Genomic DNA, 22,788 nt, shown 5'->3' with positions numbered 1-22,788 from the left:
TATGGTTACCCTGTCTTGTTTCACTGTTGCCCTCTTGTTTTCCATCTTGTCACTTTTGCACTTCTTAGTTTTCACTTTAGTCCCTTATGTAACTCCATAGTCCTCTGTTAGCGTTCGTGTTCCCTGTCATTGTTTTCACCTGCCCTCATTAGTTTGCCGTTTGCTTCTGTTAATCACCTTATTATCTTGTTTGAGTTCTGTTCTTTCATTGGCCCCTTTTCCCATGTTTGTGTATTTATACCCCGTGTCTTTGTTCAGTCTTCGTCGATCGTCGTTTGATGTCAACCTGGTGTGTGTTTCCTCCTCGAGTCCCCTGTTGCTTACCTCGTGTTTAAGTCGCTATTTTATGTTTCATTTCCCCATCGTGGGTTGTTCCTTTGTGTTTTCCTGTTTGGTTCACGTAATAAAGTTCAAACTGCGTTTGGATCCGCATCTCCTCGTCTGCCTCGTTACTCAAGCATAACACCATCAAACATTAAGACATACAGGCATTCTGTGTGATTATTCAGGACTGGATGGAATAATTTTTTTTTTATCCGCAATGCACCCCTGCTAATATCTAAATCAACAACACATGTGATAACAAAAAGTATGGCACATGAAGACTTGACTGGTCTCTCTTCTCCCCGTCCTGAGAGACAGAGCTCCCTAAGATTAGGGTTGCAGGATGAAATTCTCTATTTTGTACGAAATTCTTTTGGGACACTATTGTTCCATATTTTAGCAGATAAAATGCTCAAGCATCCCATATTTGTGTTGTCTAAAATTTGGCAATTCATTACAAATTCATTATGAATAAATTACGGGACACTATGCGAGTGGAAGCAGCCTAGTGCCGTTCTCCGCTACACTTTGCTACAGTTATCCTTTCAATCAGCATTACTCAGTGAGAACTGATTTACTTATGATTGTTAAACTGAGCGGGGAGTGTAGGAAGTTGTCTGCCTGTGGGGATATTAAAAAGCATTTACGGTCACACGTGTCTGACTCCTCTAAAGAGCAAGATGGCAGAGGTCCAGTTAGGAATGACAGCAATGTTGTAGTGCGAAAATCTCGAGCTTTCATGAAGGTCCTTGCGGAAAAACATAGAGCGATCACATCTATGGAGGCAAAATGTTCTGCCCTGATCTCAAGAATGGACGAGGCTGAAACGCTAATCAAGTCTGTGGAAGCAGCCGGAAAAGGGCTGCAGACTAACCCGCCAGCTACCAAATCTGATATAGAAAATTGAAGCAGATGTAATCATTTTTGTTTTGTTGGAATCCCAGAGGGAAAGGACGGTCAAAATATGGTCAAGTTCCTGGATGTGCTTATTCTGAATTTCTACAACATAGCGGGCTGTCATCAGGAAATAGAGTGCATACACAGAGCTCTCGGTTGGCTTCCCAAAGCTGGTGACAGACCCCGATCCGTTCTGGAAAGATTCTTGCATTCAGCAGAGGAATAAAGGCAAGCTGTGCTGGGAGAATTACAACATTATGGTTTTTCCAGACTTTGCAAGTGTTACACTAGTGAAACGGGAGATATTCAAAGAGTGTAAGAAATTTCTTAAAGCACAGGATGTGAGCTTCGCTTTACTTTTCCTAGCTAAACTGAGAATTGATGCTAAGGATGGATGTAAGACTTTCACATGCCCAGGAGAAGCTATGGCCTTCACTCTATCAATGGAGTGAGTATGTGGCTTTGCCAGCGCTGAATCAGCAGGACTACACATTGTGCATTTTGCTGATTCGGTTTGAGAGGGTTTGTTATGCAGACAGTTGTCCACTGTCTATCTCTTTTGATAAATTTTTTTATTATTAATATTTTCTCTTTTCCTTTATTTGCTTATTTTTGAGTTTATTTGTTCATTTTGTAGGTTTGATGTTGTTATTTAATAGGCCTATTTTATTGAAAACTTTCATGTGCAGTTCAATTGTATGGTGTAAAAAAAACACCGGACTGAAGTAGACTTGTGTTATGTATACCCTGTCTTGTTCCACCGTTGCCCTTTTGTTTACCATTTTTGTCACTTTTGTACTCCTTAGTTTTCACTTTTGGCCCTTTTGTAGCTCCACTGTCTCCTTGTTAGCTTTCGTTCATTGTTTGCACCTGCCCTCATTTGTTTGCCTTTGGTTTCTGTCGATCACCTTGTTATCTTGTTTGAGTCCTGTTTGTTCATTGGCCCCTTTGTCCCACATTCTTGTATTTAAACCCTGTCTGTTTGTTCAGTCTCTGTCAGTCGTTGTTAGTATGTTCATGAATGTTGTTAGCCTGGTGTGTTTCCCTGCCCGAAGTTCTCTGTTCAAGTTTATTTCCCCATTGTGGGTTTTCCTTTGTGTTTGGAATAAGAATAAAAGTACTGCATTTGGATCCTCAACCTTCATCTGCCTTCGTTGTCTGCATTTCGTGACAGAACGACTGACCACACACACATGGATCCAGCAGCTATTCGGGCCAAATGCCGGCTGCTTAACTTGCAGCAAGATGACCACCCATTAGAAGACTACGCTCTCTACTTTCTCCTCCTGGCAAGCTTTACTGACTTCCCGGACTCAGCTCTGGTGGTCTTTTTCAAGAACAGCTTGAACCCCTCGCTGAGGGAGCGGGTGCCACAGGCAGCACCCGGCTGTACCCTTCGCGACTACCTGGAGACGACTCTACTAGTGTGCAGCTCACCGCTCCCCGTAACACCAGCCCAACCTGTCAGCGGAACGACCCTCATGCCAGTCGCCTTCCACGAGCCAGCGCAGCCCACTTCGTCTGCCCGGAGGAGGGAGAGAAGACGGGCTTCCGCCTTCCGGCACATGCCTGCTCCGATCTGCGAGCCAGAGCCCACGCCTGCCCCGGTCTGCGAGCCAGAGCCCTCGCCTGCCCCGGTCTGCGAGCCAGAGCCCACGCCTGCCCCGGTCTGCGAGCCAGAGCCCACGCCTGCCCCGGTCAGCGAGCCAGAGTCCTCGTCAGCCACGGTCAGCGAGCCAGAGTCCTCGTCAGCCACGGTCAGCGAGCCAGAGTCCTCGTCAGCCACGGTCAATGAGCCAGCGTCTGTAGCCTCAGACGTCAGTGAGCCAGTGCCGATAGCCTCAAACGTCAATGAGCCAGTGCCTGTAGCCTCAGATGTCCGTGAGCCAGCGCCTGTAGCTTCGACCGTCCCTGAGCCAACGCCTGTAGCCTCCGATGTCCGTGAGCCAGCGCCTGCAGCCTCGACCGTTCCTGAGCCAGTGCCTGCAGCCTCGACCATCCCTGAGCCAGCCCCTGTGGTCTTGTCCGTCCCAGCGCCAGTAGCCATGACCGTCCAAGAGCCAGCGCCAGTAGCCATGACCGTCCAAGAGCCAGCGCCAGTAGCCATGACCGTCCGAGAGCCAGCACCCCCCGAGCTTTCCAGAGCTCCGCCTCCCGAGCTTTCCAGAGCTCCGCCTCCCGAGCCTTCCAGGGCTCCGCCTCTCCAGTCTCTCGAGCCTCCTAGGGCTCAGCCTCCTGAGCCTCCGACGGCTCCGCCCTCAGAGCCTCCTGAGCCTCCTACGGCTCTGCCTCCCGAGCCTCCTACGGCTCTACCTCCCGAGCCCCCTACGGCTCTGCTCCCAGAGACTCCAGAGCCTTCCAGGTCTCCGCTCCTAAAGCCTCCTACGGCGCCGCCTACCTCGGCTCCGCCTCCTGAGCCTCCTTCAGCTCCACCTCCTGAGCCTCCCTCAGTTCCGCCGTCTGAGCCTTCAAGGCCATCACCTCCCTCGGATTTGCCTCCCGAGCCTCCCTCGGCTCCGCCTCAGAGGTCCTCCTTGGCGCCGCTTCACTCCTCCTCCCAGGTCCCCTGAACCGGTCCTTGCCCCACGGCCATTTCCTAGGCCACCAAAACCGGCCTCTGTCCTGTGGCCACCTCCCAGGTCCCTTGAACCGGCCCTTGGCCCACGGCCATCTCCCAGGCCACCAAAACCGGCCTCTGTCCTGTGGCCTCCTCCCAGGCCCCCTGAACCGGCCCGTGCCTTATGGCCAGCCCCCGGGCCATCTAAACTTGTCCCTGCCCGTTCAACACCTCCCAGACCACCTAAACCTGTCCCTGCCCGGTCGATACCACCCCGGCCTCCTAAACCTGTCCCTTTGTGCCCCCGTGGACTGCCTAATTGCCCCTTGTTCCCCCATGGACTGTCTCATCTCCCTTTGTGCCCCCGTGGACTGTCTCATTTCCCCTCGTGGCCCCCCTTGGACTTCCTGCCTGTCCTTTGTGCCCCCTTGGACTTCCTGCCTGCCCTCTGTGCCCCTTGGACTGCCTCCTTGCTCTTGTGCCCCCCCTGGTCTGCCTGTCTGCCCCCGGTGCCATCATTTTGTTCTCTGTGGGTTTTTTGTCTTTTGTCTTTGTTTTTTAGGATCGTCTGGAAGCCAATCCTTTGAGGGGGGGCTCTGTTATGTATACCCTGTCTTGTTCCACCGTTGCCCTTTTGTTTACCATTTTTGTCACTTTTGTACTCCTTAGTTTTCACTTTTGGCCCTTTTGTAGCTCCACTGTCTCCTTGTTAGCTTTCGTTCATTGTTTGCACCTGCCCTCATTTGTTTGCCTTTGGTTTCTGTCAATCACCTTGTTATCTTGTTTGAATCCTGTTTGTTCATTGGCCCCTTTGTCCCACATTCTTGTATTTAAACCCTGTCTGTTTGTTCAGTCTCTGTCAGTCGTTGTTAGTATGTTCATGAATGTTGTTAGCCTGGTGTGTTTCCCTGCCCGAAGTTCTCTGTTCAAGTTTATTTCCCCATTGTGGGTTTTCCTTTGTGTTTGGAATAAGAATAAAAGTACTGCATTTGGATCCTCAACCTTCGTCTGCCTTCGTTGTCTGCATTTCGTGACAACTTGTATCAATGGTGTTGCAGAGGGTCTTGTGTGTGCGGATGGACCATTGGTTTTCCGGGAGATGGACTCCAGTTGGGACTGTTATGCATGAGGTTGAAGTGCATTTTTTTTCTGTTCTGTGAGTTAAGTATTTTATGGCTACATTGTTGAATCATGGTATATATAATTTAGCCTTGGGTCCTCAATTTCTCTTTGCATGTCAATATATCACACTTTAATATAGGTAAAATGCGGAACATTAATGGGCTGGGGCACCCTATAAAAAGAAGGAAGGTTAAATCTTTTCTTGTGATAGTGTTCCTTCAATGCACCTTTCTCCACAGGAAGCTGAAAAAATTTGGAGGGCATTGGATGAACGTGTTTTGTAGTGCTGGTTCGAGTAAGACCAGGGGAGTCATCACATTGAGAAGTAAGCATTTACTATTTAAATGTATCAAACAGATCAAAGATAATTTAGGAAGAGTCATTATTGTTTTGTCTGAAATACAGGGTCAAAATCTTATTTTAGCTAATATTTATGCACCCAATGCTGATGATCTGAACTTTTTTATAGAGCTTGAGGGAAAATTACAATAAGCTGGGATCCTTCATGATATGGTTTTGAGTGGAGACTTCAATCTTTTAATTGACCCAGTCCTTGATCATAGTGATGCAAAAGTGTGTTGACCCTTAGAGCAACATTGACACTACAGAGGATGTGTAAAAATCTTGGTCTTACAGACATTTGGAGACTGCTGAATCCATCTGGGAGAGACTACACCTTTTAAATCAGTTCATAAGATTTACTCTAGAATCTATTTTTTTTATATATATATCTAAGTCACTTATACCATCTGCCACTGACTGCTCAATTAGGAATAGTTTTGGTTTCAAATCATGCTTCGTAGTGTTTAGAGATGTTGCCGCAAAAATAGAAAAGAAAATCATATAGATGACGCTTTAATAAATCCCTTCTGAAGGACCCAGCATTTCAACAAATGTTAAAGACATAAGTCAGTGTTTCTGTATAAACCAATTGATCTTCAGTGTCCTCTGTGGGTGGCTCAAGAGGCGCTTCAGGCAGTTCTTAGGGGGTGGATCATACAAAATGCCTCCTTCATTACAAAGATTGAAGCACAAGAATTCATTGAATTGGAAAAGAGCATTAAAAGTGCTAAAATAGAGCTGAAGTACCAAATGTCATTAGGGCTGCAACTAATGATTATTTTGAAAATCGACTAATCTAATGAATATTTGAATGATTATTGGACTATTTGGGCAATTATTGCAATGATTAATCATTAGCTCTTAACTGGGAGTGGTGGTGGCGTAGTGGGCTAAAGCACATAACTGTTAATCAGAAGGTCACTGGTTCGGTCCCCACGGCCACCACCATTGTTTCCTTGAGCAAGGCACTTAACTCCAGGTTGCTCCAGGGGGACTGTCCCTGTAATAAGTGCACTGTAAGTCGCTTTGGATAAAAGCGTCTGCCAAATACATAAATGTAATAGACTACAATCTATTCAGCATGTACACAACTTAAAAGGTTGTATTAAACATGCTTGCTAACTATAGTGGACAAAATTATCTTTTAAAAATATCTCTAAATGACATTAATTGGATTAAAGGAAAAAAAAATATTCTTATCAAGTGTTTGTGTTGTTACCATTTAAAATTATCAAAAAATGCATTGAATTGAGAAGCAACATATAAGATACAGAGACAAACAAGTGTATTTTGTATATAAGTGTATTTTTTAAATTGGTTATACTTCTGTGAGTAAAGTAAACACAAACTATACTTATATTCATTATCTATTCTCTAAAAGCAAGTCAAAATATCTTATATGCTGCTTCTCAGGTGAATGCATCTTTTTTTAAAGGATTTTTAGATATTTTTAAAATATAATATTTTCAATATTATTTTCAACATTCTCAGAAAAAAAAAAATGCCTTCTGCAGTATAGCTGCTAAAGTAAGTGTATGTTGTTTTAAAGGAGTTTTAGATATTTATATTGTGAAACAAGCTTTTTGTTCACTCTGAGGGGGGGAAGCGACATAACTAGCATGGGAGCAGGCCGTGCCAGCCGCTGCCTTTCTCTCTATGTTTTCTCTTCACAGAGTATTAGATTCGGCTGGGGCCATCTAACGCTATTAAACGCATCGGGGAAGGTGTTCTTTGGGAGAGGCACGGTGGTAGGTCCTGACTTGAAGGGGAAGAGCTCTACAACACAGCGACCTGGGCAGAGGGAGCTCTGCCCAAGGGAGATGTGAGTCTGCTGACAGGGAGACTGTACTGCGGAAAACACATCACAGGGGCTTATCGGAGTAACCAACATATAAAAGTACTGGGCATATTGCACCCGTAGTGTGTCCAGCTGCGAATTCCTCCATTGAATCAACGAATCACAGGGCTAGGGAGGAAGGACATCCAGGGTTTGTGAACTCGCATGGGAGAAGAAGCCTACATCTTTGCCTCAAGGAGGGGAAAGGTGCTATGCGCAAGCAATACACCTGGCCAGCTGGTCCGTATTACCAAACTTACCAGTTCATACCTGACAAATCACGAGAGGAAACCAGCTCAACCTGAAGATTGTTAAATCTCGTAAAGATATTGGGTGTTGCCCAGCCTGCTGCTCAGCAGATGTCTGCTAGAGAGGTGTCATTGTGTGCTCGTATATTCCCAAAGGGGCGGGCGCGGCCTAGTATGCCAAAGCAATGGCATCCATGATCCAGTGGGCAAGCCTCTGTTTGGAGACAGTGTTCCCTTTCCGCTGTCTGCCTAAGCAGACAAAGAGCTGCTTAGAGTGTCTAAAGCTCTGCGTGCAATCCAAGTAGATGCACAAAGCACACACTGGACACAGCAACGACAGGGCTGGGTCTTCCTCCTCCCAGGAGGCACTTGCAGGCTCACCAACTGGTCCCTGAAGGGGGTCGTGGGAACCTTAGGCACATAGCCCAGCCCCGGTCTCAGGATCACGTGAGAATATGCCGGACTGAACTCCAGGCAAGTGCCGCTGACAGAAAACACTTGCAGGTCCCCAAACCTCTAAATGGAGGTGAGCGCAATCAGGAGGGCCGTCTTCAAGGAGAGGGCTTTCAGCTCGGCTTTTAGCTCTAGTGGCTCAAACGGAGCACTCCGAAGGCCCAGGAGGACCACGGAGAGATCCTATGAGGAGAAGAGGGGTGGCCTAGGAGGATTCAGCCTCTGGGTGCCTCTGAGGAACATGATGATCAGGTCATGCTTCCATAGGGACTTACCATCCACAGCATTGTGGTGGGCTGCTATGGCGGCCACATATACTGTACCATCAAGGTGGAGGGGTACAGCCACCCCTCCAGCCTCTCCTGCAGGAAGGAAAGCACAGATCCTACTGTGCATCTCTGGAGGTCTTCGGCTCAGGAAGAACACCAGCTCGCGAACAAACGGCACTTCAGGGCATAAAGCTGTCTCGTAGAGGGAGCTCTGGCCTGAGTGATCTTGTCTGCCACTGCTGGTGGTAGGCCACTTAGATCTTCCGCTTCCCATCAAAGGGCCAGACGTGGAGGTTCCAGAGGTCTGATGGTGCCAGAGGCCAGATGGTGCCCTGTCCCTGAGAGAAGAGGTCCCTCCTCAGGGGAATTTGCCAGCGAGGTGCTGTCGTGATGATTGTAAGGTCCGAGAACCAAGTCTGGGTTGGCCCAATATGGGGCCACGTGGGTGACTCGTTCCTCATCCTCCCTGACCTTGCACAGGGTCTGTGCAAGTATACTCACTGGGGGAAAGCATATTTGAGCAGCCCCCGGGGCCAGCTGTGTGTGCCAGTGCATCTGTCCTGAGGGGGGCTCCTGTCAGGGAATACCAGAGTGGGCAGTGGGAGGATTCCTGGGAAGCGAACAGGTCTACCTGTGCTTTGCCAAATCAACTCCAAATCAGCTGGACCACCTGGGATGTAGTCTCAACTCTCTACTGAGCATCATCTGCCACGACAGCGTGTCCGCTGTGGTGTTGAGGCTGCCCAGGATGTGAGTGGCCCACAGCGATCTCAGCCACTGCTGACTCGTAAAAAATAAAGAATATTTTTATATAGATTTTTAATCATATCGCCCACCCCTAGGTACGATTATAGGGTTATAACTTACGCCAAAAGCATAGATTAGATATTCATATTGATTTTTTGTCTTTTGATTACAAACATTGGTAATAAAATTTGTGATATTGTTGAGATATCTTCTGCAAATATAGAGGAGACACAAGTGAGATTACTGGGACCTTTTTCTGAGGAGAAATTTTTGAGAAGCAGAATACTTAATGAAAAATCTTCCATTTGATCTCAATTGAATCTAATTTCTGTCTAGAAGCAACAATTGAGATGGATAGGCAAGGCAATGTTTGGTTCTGTATTACCATCACTAGGAATCAAGCGCCCAGGGCGGCATCTTGCCAGCAATGTGCAGTGGCACAGGGCACCCGCACAAAAAAAAAATCGGAATGGTGACATTTGTGCAATCAGTTTTCTATCGCTCATTTGCACGTCACGTCAATGATATCATGTCACCATTCACTGTGACAATCACTGTGGGTCAATTAACCTTGTTGGAGTGGGCGCCCTGATTAAATTTTTTTTTTGTGAGCTTGGCAGGCTACTACCTAGGAAGTTCTCCCACTCAGAAGTACGAGATGGGGAGGGGGGTGGAGGAAGTTCAGGTCTAACCACTGGAAGCCCGAGGTAGGGGGAGCAGGGGAATCTATCAAATTGCTCACCTCTAACTTTGTACAGTACTAATGCAGTCAATCAGTCACACTACAAAACGTTACAAAATAAAACACAATTCATTCATTATACTGTGAATATATAGTTTCACAGACATATTGTTGCATTTTTTCTGGTTTGTGTGAAATCGTTAAGAATAATATAAATCCAGACAGTCTGCAAACCCCCAAGGTGAATTGGTTTAGTCTTGATTGGTTGACAGTGGTTATTATTGATGCTCAAGAGCCAAATCAACACAAATGGATAAGAAAAGGTCTAATCCATCAGGTGCCCAGTTTAGGAAAATTTGGGTTCTCTTCTTTATAAGTGTGTTATTCTATTTGTGTCTTTGTGTGATATAGGATTTGTGCAATTTTATTTTATTTGTGTGTTTTTTGTTAGCAATAGGGTAATAATTAGATTCTCTTTTTAATTTGTATCTATATACTACAACTTGTTTCTATTTGTCTTTGTTACTTCTTTTTGATATTTATCAGTCTTATTTTTGTATATATTTTTATATGTATATAGTTGTAAATGTTTTGATAATTTGTGTTGTTCCAAATGTCTGAATAAAAATTAGTTAGTGCAGAATGGTACTTTTTTTCCGGGGTTCGCCCAGGGCGCCATACAAGCTAAAACCGCCACTGATTACCATCATAAAACCATATGTGGTTCAAGGGGTCTTGACATGAGGAATCAAATTTTCCTCGATCTTTTGACATATAAGAGGTCATTGTACTATATAAACATACTGAAAGTTTCAGAACTCAATACTTCCTCCCCAATGAAAAAAAGCATTTGTGGAAACGATGCTGCAAAATCGACTCGTTCTATACTCCACAACTTTGTGACTTCACACTGTAGCTCAACATCAAGACATTATCAACAATTACTTTTACATCAATGCACATTTGGCCTATACCATGAAGCTCATTGAACAAACTCAGGGTTCCAGGATTGGTTTCCAGCTGACAAAACCAATTCAATCAGGCTTATTGGTACCATAAAGCTGCTCAACGACTTTCTCTATCAACTCAGGCTTTGATCCAGAGTTTAGATTAGTTCATGAGCTCGTACTCATGAATAAGTGACGATTGCAGTGAACAGCAGTGAAACATGGAGAGAAAATGCCAGATTTGAGATTCACTTCTCGTGAGAATCAGTGGGAGTTATCTCTCAGCTGAAGGACGATCATTATGAAAATATGAAGAATTCAAATACGTTTAATCAGCACAGTAGGAGATTGTTACAAAATATGAAGAATGAAAACAAATTTACACTGCACAAGAGATTGCCATTAAATCAAGAGTTAGAACGTGATATGATTTGCAAAGCACAAGGAATCACAGCAAGAAGAAATACAGTGGCTGCTGCAAGAGCTGAAGAGGACTGCTGCAGACAAATTATGAAATTGATAAAAAAAAAAAAAAAACAGCTGTTATATCAACGCATAAGTGAATTCATATATGTCCACAACAAGAAAACACTGGATTATTAATTTTAAAATCTTTAAAAAAAAAAAAAATTATATAATTTTATATAATTAGATAATTTTAATTGAAAGCTTAATGTAATTTAATACTATTACAAATTAATGTAGGCTATTGAATAATTAAAAAGTCAGCACTTGGAATACTGTATCAATAATGTTCATCTCTAGTCTAAGAAACAAAGGCTTTTGGGAGGCATTCATCCCTTTTTATAGCCTTCTTGTACAGTGTTGGTTTATGTAAACATGCAGTAGATTGACATCTTTGACCATTTTAATGCTTTTCTGGCTATTTGTGCCAAGTTTTAAGAACGACGATAATCTATTAATCTGCCTATAGTTTAAAAAATCCTTATATTTAATGTGTTAAATATTGTTTTAGGTCTTCCCTTCCTGTGACAGGAAGGGGATGAGTCCAAATGGAAATAAATCCCAGATGAGGCTTATTGTGCAACCAAAATACCAATAACAGCATAAAATGTGCATAAAGCAGGACTTTTAACTAAACAAGCTATATTTTGAAATATCTGTGCTCCCAACTGCTCACACAAACAGAAAAACTATACAAAATATATAATCTTACATTCATTTACAACGCATTACAATAGAAACACTATAAAGTAAGCATTGCCATTTGACAAATAGGAGCAGAAATTCATTAATTTTAGATCATCAACGATCGCTTGTCATAAATGTCTGGTACTCACTAATTGCGAACTGCTCTGAAACCTCTGAAAACACTGCATTACTAACTTGGAGTGTGTTTTCCCTTTGTAGTGCACAGCATACACAGACTATACATTTATTTAAACAAATCTAGCTTTTTAAGTTTTAATAATGACATTAGGCCATATTGCAATTCCTGCCTTTCCGTCCCAAGATTTAAAGACCTCTTTAAATGATAATTAAGACTTTGTTCTATGATTTATAGTTAAGACTTTTTATATGACCTAATATTTTAGAAAAGTGACTTTAAGATATATTTGAGGACTCTTAAAATGAGTGGAACAATCTGTCACTCCATCCATTAATTTGCCTGTTAAAGAAAACAAATCTTCATCCCATAACTCTTCTCAGGGCTGGACTGGCAATCTGGCATACTAGGCATTTTCCCGGTGGGCCGACGCATTTTGGGGCCGATCATGGGCGGACTGGCCAGCTGGAGAACCGAGCGGGCCGGTGGTGCGTCCGCGAAATGTGCAAAACGGGCCGTGATAAGCAAAAATGAGCCGCCGCTTTATGCAGAACGGACCACAAAGTAGCGCCGCAATATGCAGAAAAGGACAGTGATAGCTTTTGCAGTGCATTTGGCACTGCATTTTAATCTTGAGGTGACAAAGGAATACTGGAATTGAAACAACACGCACACAGATAAAAATACAAACACACCCCTACTAGGAGAAATAGACGGATAGCAAAAATCCTATTTTGATCATAGCATTTATGGATTTTTGCTCCTTTAGTTGTACTCTCCTGAAACCTGCAATGAAGCGGGTTAATTACCTTGACAATCAATGAGTTTTAGTATTTAATGGAAATTTGGTGTAAACACAGTTAGCTGCACATTTGCAGATTATCATCCATGGGGCAGCACAATTTCTTATGATGAAATTCCATTCTGACACAAACAACTCAATCAATTAAATAGTTCCTAATGCTTGAATGCCAGCAATTAATCAAATGCAAGGATGAGGAGGAAGACAAAGAGAGGAGATACTGTATCAGTTGAAGAGATGAATGTGTTGTTTGGCATAACTGTTAAACTAGGAAGCCATTTGAAAAATCAGAAATGCTCAACAGGGATGTCATGAAAAGACAAAATCATCCTTGATTATTGTCTTGATAGGTTAGGTTATTATCTTGATTATTTCAAAGGCACACATCCACCTCCCATTTCTCAGTTTCTTTTGCTCCCAGTTTCTATTTAATGTTATATTTCTGGTAGTAACCCATTTGTATCGCTTACTAATGTTATTTGTTTAAAGGGATATTTCACACAAAAATGTAAATTCTCTCATCATTTACTCACCCTAGTGCCATCCCAGGTGTGTATGACTTTTTCTTCTGCAGAACAAAAAATTATGATATTTAGAATAATATTTCAGCTCTGTAGGTTCATACAATGCAAGTGAATGGGTGCCAAAAATGTGAAACTCCAAAATCCAAATCCAAAGGGAGCATAAAAGTAATCCATATGACTTCAGTGGTTAAATCCATGTGTTCAGACATTATATGATAGATGTGGGTGAGAAACAGATACATATTTTCGTCTTGCTTTGTCATAGATTCTCCTACGTGTCCATTAGGGGGTGAAATGCAAGAAGGATGTGAATCACCAAAAACAGAAGTAGTAAGTGAAAGTAAAGTGGAAAATGAGAAGGGAGGAGAATTTATAGTAAAAAAAATGTCCTTAAATATTGATCTGTTTCTCGCCTACACCTATGAAATCACTTCAGAATATATTGATTAAACCACAAGAGTCATCTATTTTGACCTTATGTGGATTTTGGAGCTTCAAAATTTTGGCACTCATTCACTTGCGTTGTTTGGACCAACAGAGATGAGAAATTCTTCTAAAATCTTAATTTGTGTTCAGCAGAAGAAAGAAAGTCATACACATCTGGAATGGAAAGAGGGTGAGTAAATGATGAGAGAATTTTCATTTTTGGGTGAACTAACATGGAAACACGAGTCTGAGCAACATGCATGGGTTTGGATGATACAGTGGATGTCTGGGACTGTACTGAGACTGTAGAATCTGGGGAGAAACATAACTGAGGCTGTGAAGCATTCTGAAGCAGGTTATCAATCTTGATGATAGTGCTATATTCAGAAAGATTCATACCTTCACCCTGGCAGGTTAGTTCCGTCCTGAGTTTCAGGTTAAGCCCCTCACGGAAAACAGTCTTCAGAGCAACATCATTCCACCCACTCTGAGCCACTAGTGTCCTGAACAGAACTGCATAATCCACTGCTGATCGATGACCCTGGCGTAGATGAAGTAGCTGAACAGAGATATCTTGACCGCCCACTGGATACTTGAACGAAGTAATCAAATGAAACCTGTATTTGAGTATCTTTATCCCAAACAGCAGTGGCCCAATCGAGAGCTTTGCCGGTAAGCAGTGACATCAAGAAAGAACATTTCCTGGCGTCTTGATCAAATGATTCAGGTTGATTTTGAAAAAATACCTTGCAGTCATAAAAAACCCTGCCATTTTTCGGCAGAACCATCAAACTTATAAGGGAGAGCAAAGTTTACCGTGCAGCTGGTCTTGCTAAACCCTTAATACCTCGCACTGGTGCATGAATGCGGCCTGGAGCTGTGAAACTTCTGCTGGATCCATGTTAGGCGAAGTATTCTGTACTTAACTGTCCATTGAGATGGTGTTAGGATCCATGTGCTGGAAGTTTATTAGAACAAAAGTAAACACTCCATATCGGCAGGCAAATAGAGGTAATCGTTATGCAGCCGGTATAATACAATAAACCAAAAAGACAGTTCAACAAGGCAAACAAAAGAAAGGGGTATCCAAAAAGCAGTAAATCCAGGAAAACAGGCAATGGTCATAACAAATAAACAGTCAGCAATGGCAAATGGAAAAACGCTCGGTAAGGCAGGGTAAGCTGGCAATACTTTGCAACGTGACAGTGGAAACAGCATGGTATTTATATAGTTCAAATAGGAACTGTATTGTGCTATACTAATGCTATGTAATGCAGTGATGCAGTAGTGCAGTTTAGTTCACTTCAGTATATCTATTGCGATTCTCCTACAATGCTGGCAGAGAATGTATCAACTATCCACCGTATGCAGCATCGAGTCCCTTGCAGATGCGATGAAGGTGAATAACGTGGTTCGGGTTGGCTCGCAATCTTGTTTCCTCACACGCCATCTCACGCCACGGAGGATTCTTTATTCAATGATCAACTTTATTGAAGGGAATCCCTGACCTAAACCGCTGTGGTTTAGTTACTCATGTTACTTGTTAGTTCTAGATAAGTTCGGTTCTACAAGGGAGTTCGTAATTGCTTCACTCAAGCTCTGGAGTAGAGACTGGACTATTGTTACTAGTGGGTTTCCTAGATTAGGGTAGGTCAACCGCTTAACAGCTTTTCTGTCTCTGTTGGATCTTCTAAGACATTCTCTTTCAGTCTCAGTTTCAGTTCAAGTTTAGTCCATTACATCTACTTTTCCATTCCTTTCTGGATTAACTTGAATTGGAAGCTGAAAAATGTTCAGCATTTTCTGGGAAATGCAATACCGTTGTAGAGATATATTCTGATCTTGGAGTTTCTACTCTTAAGCTTCTGAAACCATCATGGTAGTATTAATCGACTCTGTTGCCTCTTTTCAAGGTAGAATCCACAAAATGTTTGTCAAACCTAGCTTTGTATGGTCTGCTGTTTTCTTTTCACTCTTTATGGCTACCTTGTAACTCTCTTGGAGTTGGGACCTCAGGTCGCAGACATACTTTGAGTGTGAGCCTGGCTAGTGATTGACTGGTAAGCCAAAAGCTAGGTCTACTGGCAGTCTCGGTTGTCTCCCAAACATCAGCTCGTAAGGGATGCAAGATTTAGGGTAACTTGTGATCATCAAACTCAAGGACCGGGGCTGTTGTCAATTTTTCAATCAAGGTGTCAAATGCTGTCTGGCACTATATTTCACCGAAGAGATCTTTTGGGTCGTGATATTTCTCAGCTTTCGCTGGGGCATTAACAAGCTTCCTCAGTGGTGGATGTCTGACAGTGAGTGGTTTGACGATCTTTGAGTAGTCTTTGATGAATCTACAGTAATAGCCGCAGAATCCCAGGAAACTTCTTTGCTCCTTCAAATTGTTGGGTTTTGGCCAGGTTTTTAATGCTGCTACCTTGTCAGGGTCTGTTTCAATGCCTTTTTCAGACACAATGTGGCCCAGATATTTTACGGAGGTCTGAAAGAACTTTTCTGGCTATAGCTTCGGGCCATACTATTTCAGTTGGTTAAGCACTCGCACTAACCTATCCTCATGTTCTTCCAGTGTTGCAGAGAAAACAAAGAGTTTTCTCATAGCTTTTGGAGACAGTGTTATCATGGTCTGACTCATTCTTGAGAATGATTGGTATGCATTGTGGAAGTTTAGATGGTAAACTTGCTAAACTGTCCATTACCAGTATGCCACCTTGTAAGGAAGCTGATTTTGGTGATTCAATCATCACCAACTTTCCAGTGTTTGATGCTCTACAGCTGACTGACCCCTCGAGAACTTGGGTTTTACCAGCAGACATAGTCTCATGGTTTCTGCTGTGGTCTCACTTCTCCTAAACTGGAGTCAACAGACCATCATTTCCTGGCTTCAAGAGTTTTTAGAACAATTTTGTAGCTGTAAGGTAGTGACTCACGATTCATTTACATTTACATTTATGCAGTTGGCAGACGCTTTTATCCAAAGCGACTTACAGTGCAATTATTACAGGGACAAGTCCCCTGGAGCAACCTGGAGTTAAGTGCCTTGCTCAAGGACACAATGGTGGTGGCTGTGTGGATCAAACCAATGACCTTCTGATTACCAGTTATGTGCTTTAGCCAACTTCACCACCACCGCTCCTAGATTCTGAGGTGTAGTGGTTGCATACTGCTCATACAGAACATCCAAAGTATTGGTGCCTATCAAAACTGATGAAAGGGTGGAACGCATCTCAGGCACAATTAAGGCTGGTGTTGGCACCTCAATATCTGTTCCAAGTAAGCTCTTAGGAAATTAATGCCCGTTTCAACATAGCCAAGATAGGGAACATCCTTTACCACCTATGGTCACTTGTGCATTGCACTTAGCTCCAATCAATTCTAACTATCTTTTTGTGTGAGAGCACATATGGGAGATGCGCCGTTTCTGTGTGGGACACTTTGTCAATGTTCCAGTCCCCGTTTGCCCCTTCTGTGGCTTTGAGACACGGTGCTCAATATCCCATGCTATCTGCCTTTCTCTTAACTATTTCCTTTTTGAGGCTACTAGGGAGGGATTCAGCTCGCTATCACACTAGATTTTGAGATGTCCATCTTCCCCACACTTAAATCAATACCAGGGTCTGGGTCTATTGCTTTCATTGCTGTTCATGTTTTGGCTGTGAAACTGCAGCTTCTGAGGTACGGGAATGTCAGATGAGGGTTTTGTGGCTGACTTGGAGATTACTGTGTTAGCTGCTGGTTTAGCTGGAGGTATTCTGGTTTCTTTCAGTGAGATTTGCGTGAGCTGGGATTGCAAATCTTTTATCTGTTTCTTTAGATCTTGGACCGCAGATTTGGAGTCAAGGGTCAATTGCAGTGGGGTATATTTTGCCCCAAGGCAAAAACCTTGGTAATTGGATGTCACTTTCTGCTTCGAGGCACTAAAATGCTGTCTCATGTGGGACACTTTGGGGGTCCGCTTGTTTTCTGCTGTGCATAGTAGCAGGAGTTATGCAAAGGTGGGTGGGTTCTGTATCTTTTGTTCTAGCTGTAATTCAGATATAAAAATTTTATCCCAGAAACCTCTAATATTTTTTTTTAAAATTCACGTTGGATCATAATTTCTTTTTTCTGGTAAGACCTTTGATATTATGACCCAAATCATATTCTTGATCATTTTTGTATTGTTTTCCTTTAAAAAAATTCTAAAAATCCTTAAAACAAGATCAATTCGATTGATCTTGTTTTAGAAACAAAACAGCATAAGATATTTTGTTTTTTCAGAGAATATATTTTTAACAAGTGTTTTTTGTCTTACTGCACTAGCAGATGTAGATGATTCCTTCACAAAGTACCTTAATACTATGCAAGATAGTGGTGAACAAGTGAAAAAATCTACCAGTGCTGAAGAAGTCATCCAAAGTATTTAGAATACGTTACTGACCTTGAGTAATCTAACGAAATATGTAACAAATTCAATTTTACAGCATGCATTCTGTAATCTGTAGTGGAATACATTTCAATAGTAACCCTACCAACCCTGCTTGCAGATACACCTCCCCTTCTGAAGGGGGTGTTCAACATTACCTGCAGCCGTTAGAGATAGACTGAGGGTTTCTCACCACTATCTTGCATAGTATTAAGGTACTTTGCGAAGGAATCATCTACATCTTCAACAGTACCATAGGCGGAATCTAGTATCTGCAAATACATGCTTGGGGGTTTATGTGACTTGTACAGATCTGACTGTTTCGGGTCTTTGAGAAACAGTTCTACATTGGAATGCGATGTCTCAAAATCCACTTCATTACTGGGGTGAGGGCAACGCCCCGAGTAGGGTCTGAGTCTCTGGAATGAATGAACTTGCATAGCAGAATCTTCATTCCTTACTATGTCCTCAAAAATTACTCTCTGTATCTCAGGTGGATTGATATCAGAAAGTCTCAAGGTAGGCTGTGCTCTTCCTTCAGAGGATAATGGAGGTGGAGACCAGCTACGTTCTTGTTTAACATATTGCTCGCAAGCTGTAATAGGTAGGGGGCTAACCTAGGCAGTAGCTTCTAGGGTATGATGCTCTGGGGTGTCAGGTGAGTTCAATTTAGGTTCTTCATTTTGGGTTTCTGAGCTTTCAAATCACAATATTAACACTTATTAAAACAAAACATATCAAAAAGATGTGTAACAGTTCAAACTCGGATCAAATTCAATTCAGATCAATTTCAGATAAAATTAAGTTCAAGTTCAGATCAAATTCAATTCAGTTCAAGTTCAGATCAAACTAGCTTAAAGTTCGGTTCCTGCTATTAAATGCAGTGATGCAATAGTGCAGTTTATTTCACTTCAGTATACCTATAGTATCAACAATCCACCATATGCAGAGTCCCTTGCTGATGTGATGGTGAAGAAAAGGGTTGGCTTGCCATCTTGTTTCCTCACGTGCATCATCTCACACCACATATGAATCTTTGTTCAACTATCAACTTTAATGAAGGGAACACACACACACACACACACACACACACACAAATACACACAAAAAACCTGACCTAAACCACTGAGGTTTAGTTACTCATGTTCCTTGTAAGTTCTCGATCAGGCAAATGTCAGTTTCTGGATCTTTGATTAACTTTTAATGAAGCCATCCATTAATCTCTGTGCTTCTCTATTCTGCTGTCTCATCTCTGGTCTCTTCTCTTACTGTCTCTTCCGCTGCTACTATGTAACCAGCGTGCAGTGAGCGAGTCTCTTAAAGGGGAAGTTTAATTTACAGTTTCTCGTAGGCATATTTTTATAATCTACCCCATGAAATTGTTATTACTATGTTTTTATCATCTTTTTCTAATCAACGTAGGCATTTTATTTATTCAGTTTATTTATGCATTTTCATGAATTGTTTATGTTCATTTCATGCTACATAATTATGTGTTACACTAATCTACATTATTAAGCAAATGCTGTTGGTTGAGATAAACTTGTATTGAAGCAGGAATATTTTTTTAATGGAATGCCTCAAAACTATATTCTCGAATCAATAAGGTTCAATGAATTCATTGAAATGAAGTGAAAATGTTATCAGAGCAATGTTAAGTTGTGCACAGATAAACATTGGTAGAGTGAGTCCCAGATATAATTGCTAGAATTACAGTATATGATTGCCCATGGCAGTTTTGAGATGTAACTAATGCTACTACTACCAATCCATCTAAATGAAAACACTTACAAACATCCATTGTTGCTTTCCCAGTTCTTAAGCTTAGCGAGCCACAAAACACACTAGCTGATTATCATGCATTGACGTGTACAGTCACACATGTTTAGTCCGTCTTATAAGTGTTAAAGCCAGCAGGCAGGGCCAGTATGCAGACAGCGGAGGTGGAGTGTGTTCAAGAGCTGCAGGTGCCCGTATCAATCAGTCACAGACATTCTGACAGATGTCCCGCATGGGCCCTGAGGTTATAGACATGAGCAAAAGCACACCACAGACATTTGTATGCATGTGTGACTGATTTATTTTATATGTCTGACCCATATCTGCTGTATATATTTACCCACATGAGTGTATTTGCATACATTTGAGAGCATAATAGTGCTTCTTGATACGGCAAGCATCATTATTACTGTTGTTCATACTAAGGGGTTAAAGGAATAGTTCACCCAAAATTGAAAATTCTCAAAATATACTAAATATATACAAAATAAGTAACCTCATGCCATCCCAGATGTGTAAGTCTTTCTTATTCAGAACAAAAAACATATACAGGGAAAAGACACTTGAAACAGAAAAAAAAAAATAAAAGGTTAGAGTAGGTCCATACAATGCAAGTCAATGGTGACCAAAGCTTCAAAAAGCACATAATGGCAGCATAAAAGCAATCATCACTCCAGTGTGTATTTATAGTGATCCTATCAATTTTGGGGGAGAATTATTATACATTTTGCCATTGTAGTCTCTAGGCATGATCATGATATCAAGCTTGATTACACTTCTAAAAAATTCTACGGCACACCACTCTCCCACATAGACTAACCATCATCAATATTTTTCCTTTTCAAGAACTTGTCCAAGTTTTCTGTCCGTCTTAGTAGCATGTTTACTTGTAGTTTGAAATTCGGTTATGCAAAAAAAAATCAAAAAGAAAAATCACATTCTGTGCTTGCGTTAGTTTGCGGTACTTTCTCATTGTCCGACATTTTGACGGACAGGGTGGTAAAAATTCCATCATAATCTATCATTACCAGTCATTTTAATTTTCAGATTTTAATGATAAGCCATTTAATAGCTTTTATTTTCATGCACATTTTAATTTTTAATCATGAACTTCCAGGATGAGCATATAGCAGATTATGCATTTACTTAACTGTAACCCTTGTTCCCTGAAAAAGCAGAAAGAGATGACACACAACGTCGAGTGAGCGACAGACTGGGAAAGACACTTTTGAAACAGAAAAACAAAAAGAAAAGGTTAGAGTAGGCAAAGAAACACAGATTGGACAACAGATAATTGGAAAAGAGTGTTATGGATCTTATCCCGATTGAGCTTTTGTGGGATCAGCTAGACTGTAATGTGTGTGAGAAGTGCCCGACAAGACAGCCACATCTATGGCAAGTGCTACAGGAAGAGTGAGGTGGAAAAACTGACAGCTAGAATGCCAAGGATCTGCAAAGCTGTCATTGCTTCAAGTGGAGGATATTTTTGATGGGAACTGTGTTAATTTTTTTTTCAAATTGTAATAATAATGTTATTAATGTCCTGACTATAGATTGTGATCAGTTAAATGCCACTTTGGTGAATAAAAGTAGCAATTTCTTTCCATAAGAGAAAAATCTGTACATCATTCCAAACTTTTGTTTAAATAGATGTGCCACAGGTGCATCGTCAGACATGAGCTTGTGATGTTGACTCAAGGACGTAAGAGCCTGGAGTGGTATGAACATCCAAACTATAAAATCTTATGAATGAATGCGGAGAGGACCAGCCTGCCGCATCACAAACATGCTGCAGAGGGACACCTCTAGCCAAAGTTTTAGAGGAGGCGACCCCCCTGGTAGAATGAGCCCTGATACCTACTGGCGAAGCTTGACCTCATAGGCCAGGGCAATAGCATCCCTCACCCAATGTGACATTGTTTGCTTGGTGACGGCTGCCCCCCTGTTACGGCCCCCATGACAAAATAATGGTTGCCCTGACTTACGCCACTGGCTAGTGCAGTGGATGTAAGCCTGAAAGGCACGGATTGGACGCATTCTGTGAAATTTCTCCTGATCCAGCATGGAAACGGCGGAGGACAGGAGGCCTCAAGAATGACCGGATATACAGTCGATAAAGGAACCTTAGGAAGGTTGTCAGAAAGAGGATGCAATATCGCTTTCACCATTCTTGGGGCAAAGTCTAAGCAGGATGGCGAGATGTACAGAGCCTGCAAATTCCCAATTCTTCTTAATGAAGTAATAGCCATAAAAAACTATCTTAGAGTCAGAAGTTTGTAAAACGCTGACTCTAGAGGTTCAAAGGTGGGTCTCAACCCGAACCTCAAGGACTATAGCTAAAACCTTGGTGCGCACTAAACAAGCGAACCAAATAAGCTTCCGCTTCCAAACGAACTCTGGTACGGTTCGATTGATATATGAACGCAACATGGACCAAAGACATCTAAACGGACCAAAAACCAGAAGTAATTTGCCTAATACTGACCTCAAGCATACCCGGTTCTTCTCATCATAGGAGCTGTTTCCCATTACAGTTCGGTACTGGCATCAGAACTGCTCGTAATCTGTCTTTGCAGCATATCTTCGTTTGTGTGTACAACGGAGGAATTCCTGGCATTGTTTGACTCCTTTGCACATTTTATTAACTCTTCGTTTGTTCTCAGCTGGTAATCATACCACCATATATACATATATATTACACATCCAAGTAGCGTATTTTGCCAGCACTGTTTTGGATGTTCGGTAAGTTCCTTCAGAAAATATGTTATAAAAGCTGTCCAATCAGGTCTTGACTTTTCCCTGATGCCTTTGGTTTTGTATCATTAGGTTCGGTGTTAAAACGCCAGTGTGAACGCTAAACGAACCAGGACTAAATGTATTATTTCATCAAGAGAACTGAACTACAAGTGTGAACACACCCTTAGACTGAAGGAGGGACCCAAGCCATATCAAGGGACCAGAATATCAAAGAGACTTGAGGGTGGATTACATTTATTTCAGTCAGTAAGTAACCACCTATCAGCCACCCAGAACACCTTAGCAACTGCATAGCAATATCCTTACAACCACCAAAATTCTACAAGTGGAGTTCAGCATCAGTGTTTCTGTATTGCTCTGGGTCTGATTTCATCCC

At 42.2% G+C, this 22,788-nt stretch overlaps 1 pseudogene; it reads right to left on the bottom strand.

Annotated features, from left to right (window-relative positions):
• Positions 1-14,366, bottom strand: part of LOC127641536 (uncharacterized) — an 86,591-nt pseudogene extending 72,225 nt beyond the window's left edge.
• Between the last annotated feature and the right edge of the window lie 8,422 nt (positions 14,367-22,788).

The sequence above is a fragment of the Xyrauchen texanus genome, chromosome 4 (assembly GCF_025860055.1).
Source record: "Xyrauchen texanus isolate HMW12.3.18 chromosome 4, RBS_HiC_50CHRs, whole genome shotgun sequence".
Classification (NCBI taxonomy): Eukaryota; Metazoa; Chordata; class Actinopteri; order Cypriniformes; family Catostomidae; genus Xyrauchen; species Xyrauchen texanus.
Note: the sequence above shows the minus strand (reverse complement) of the source record. Positions and strands in the feature narration are given on the sequence as shown.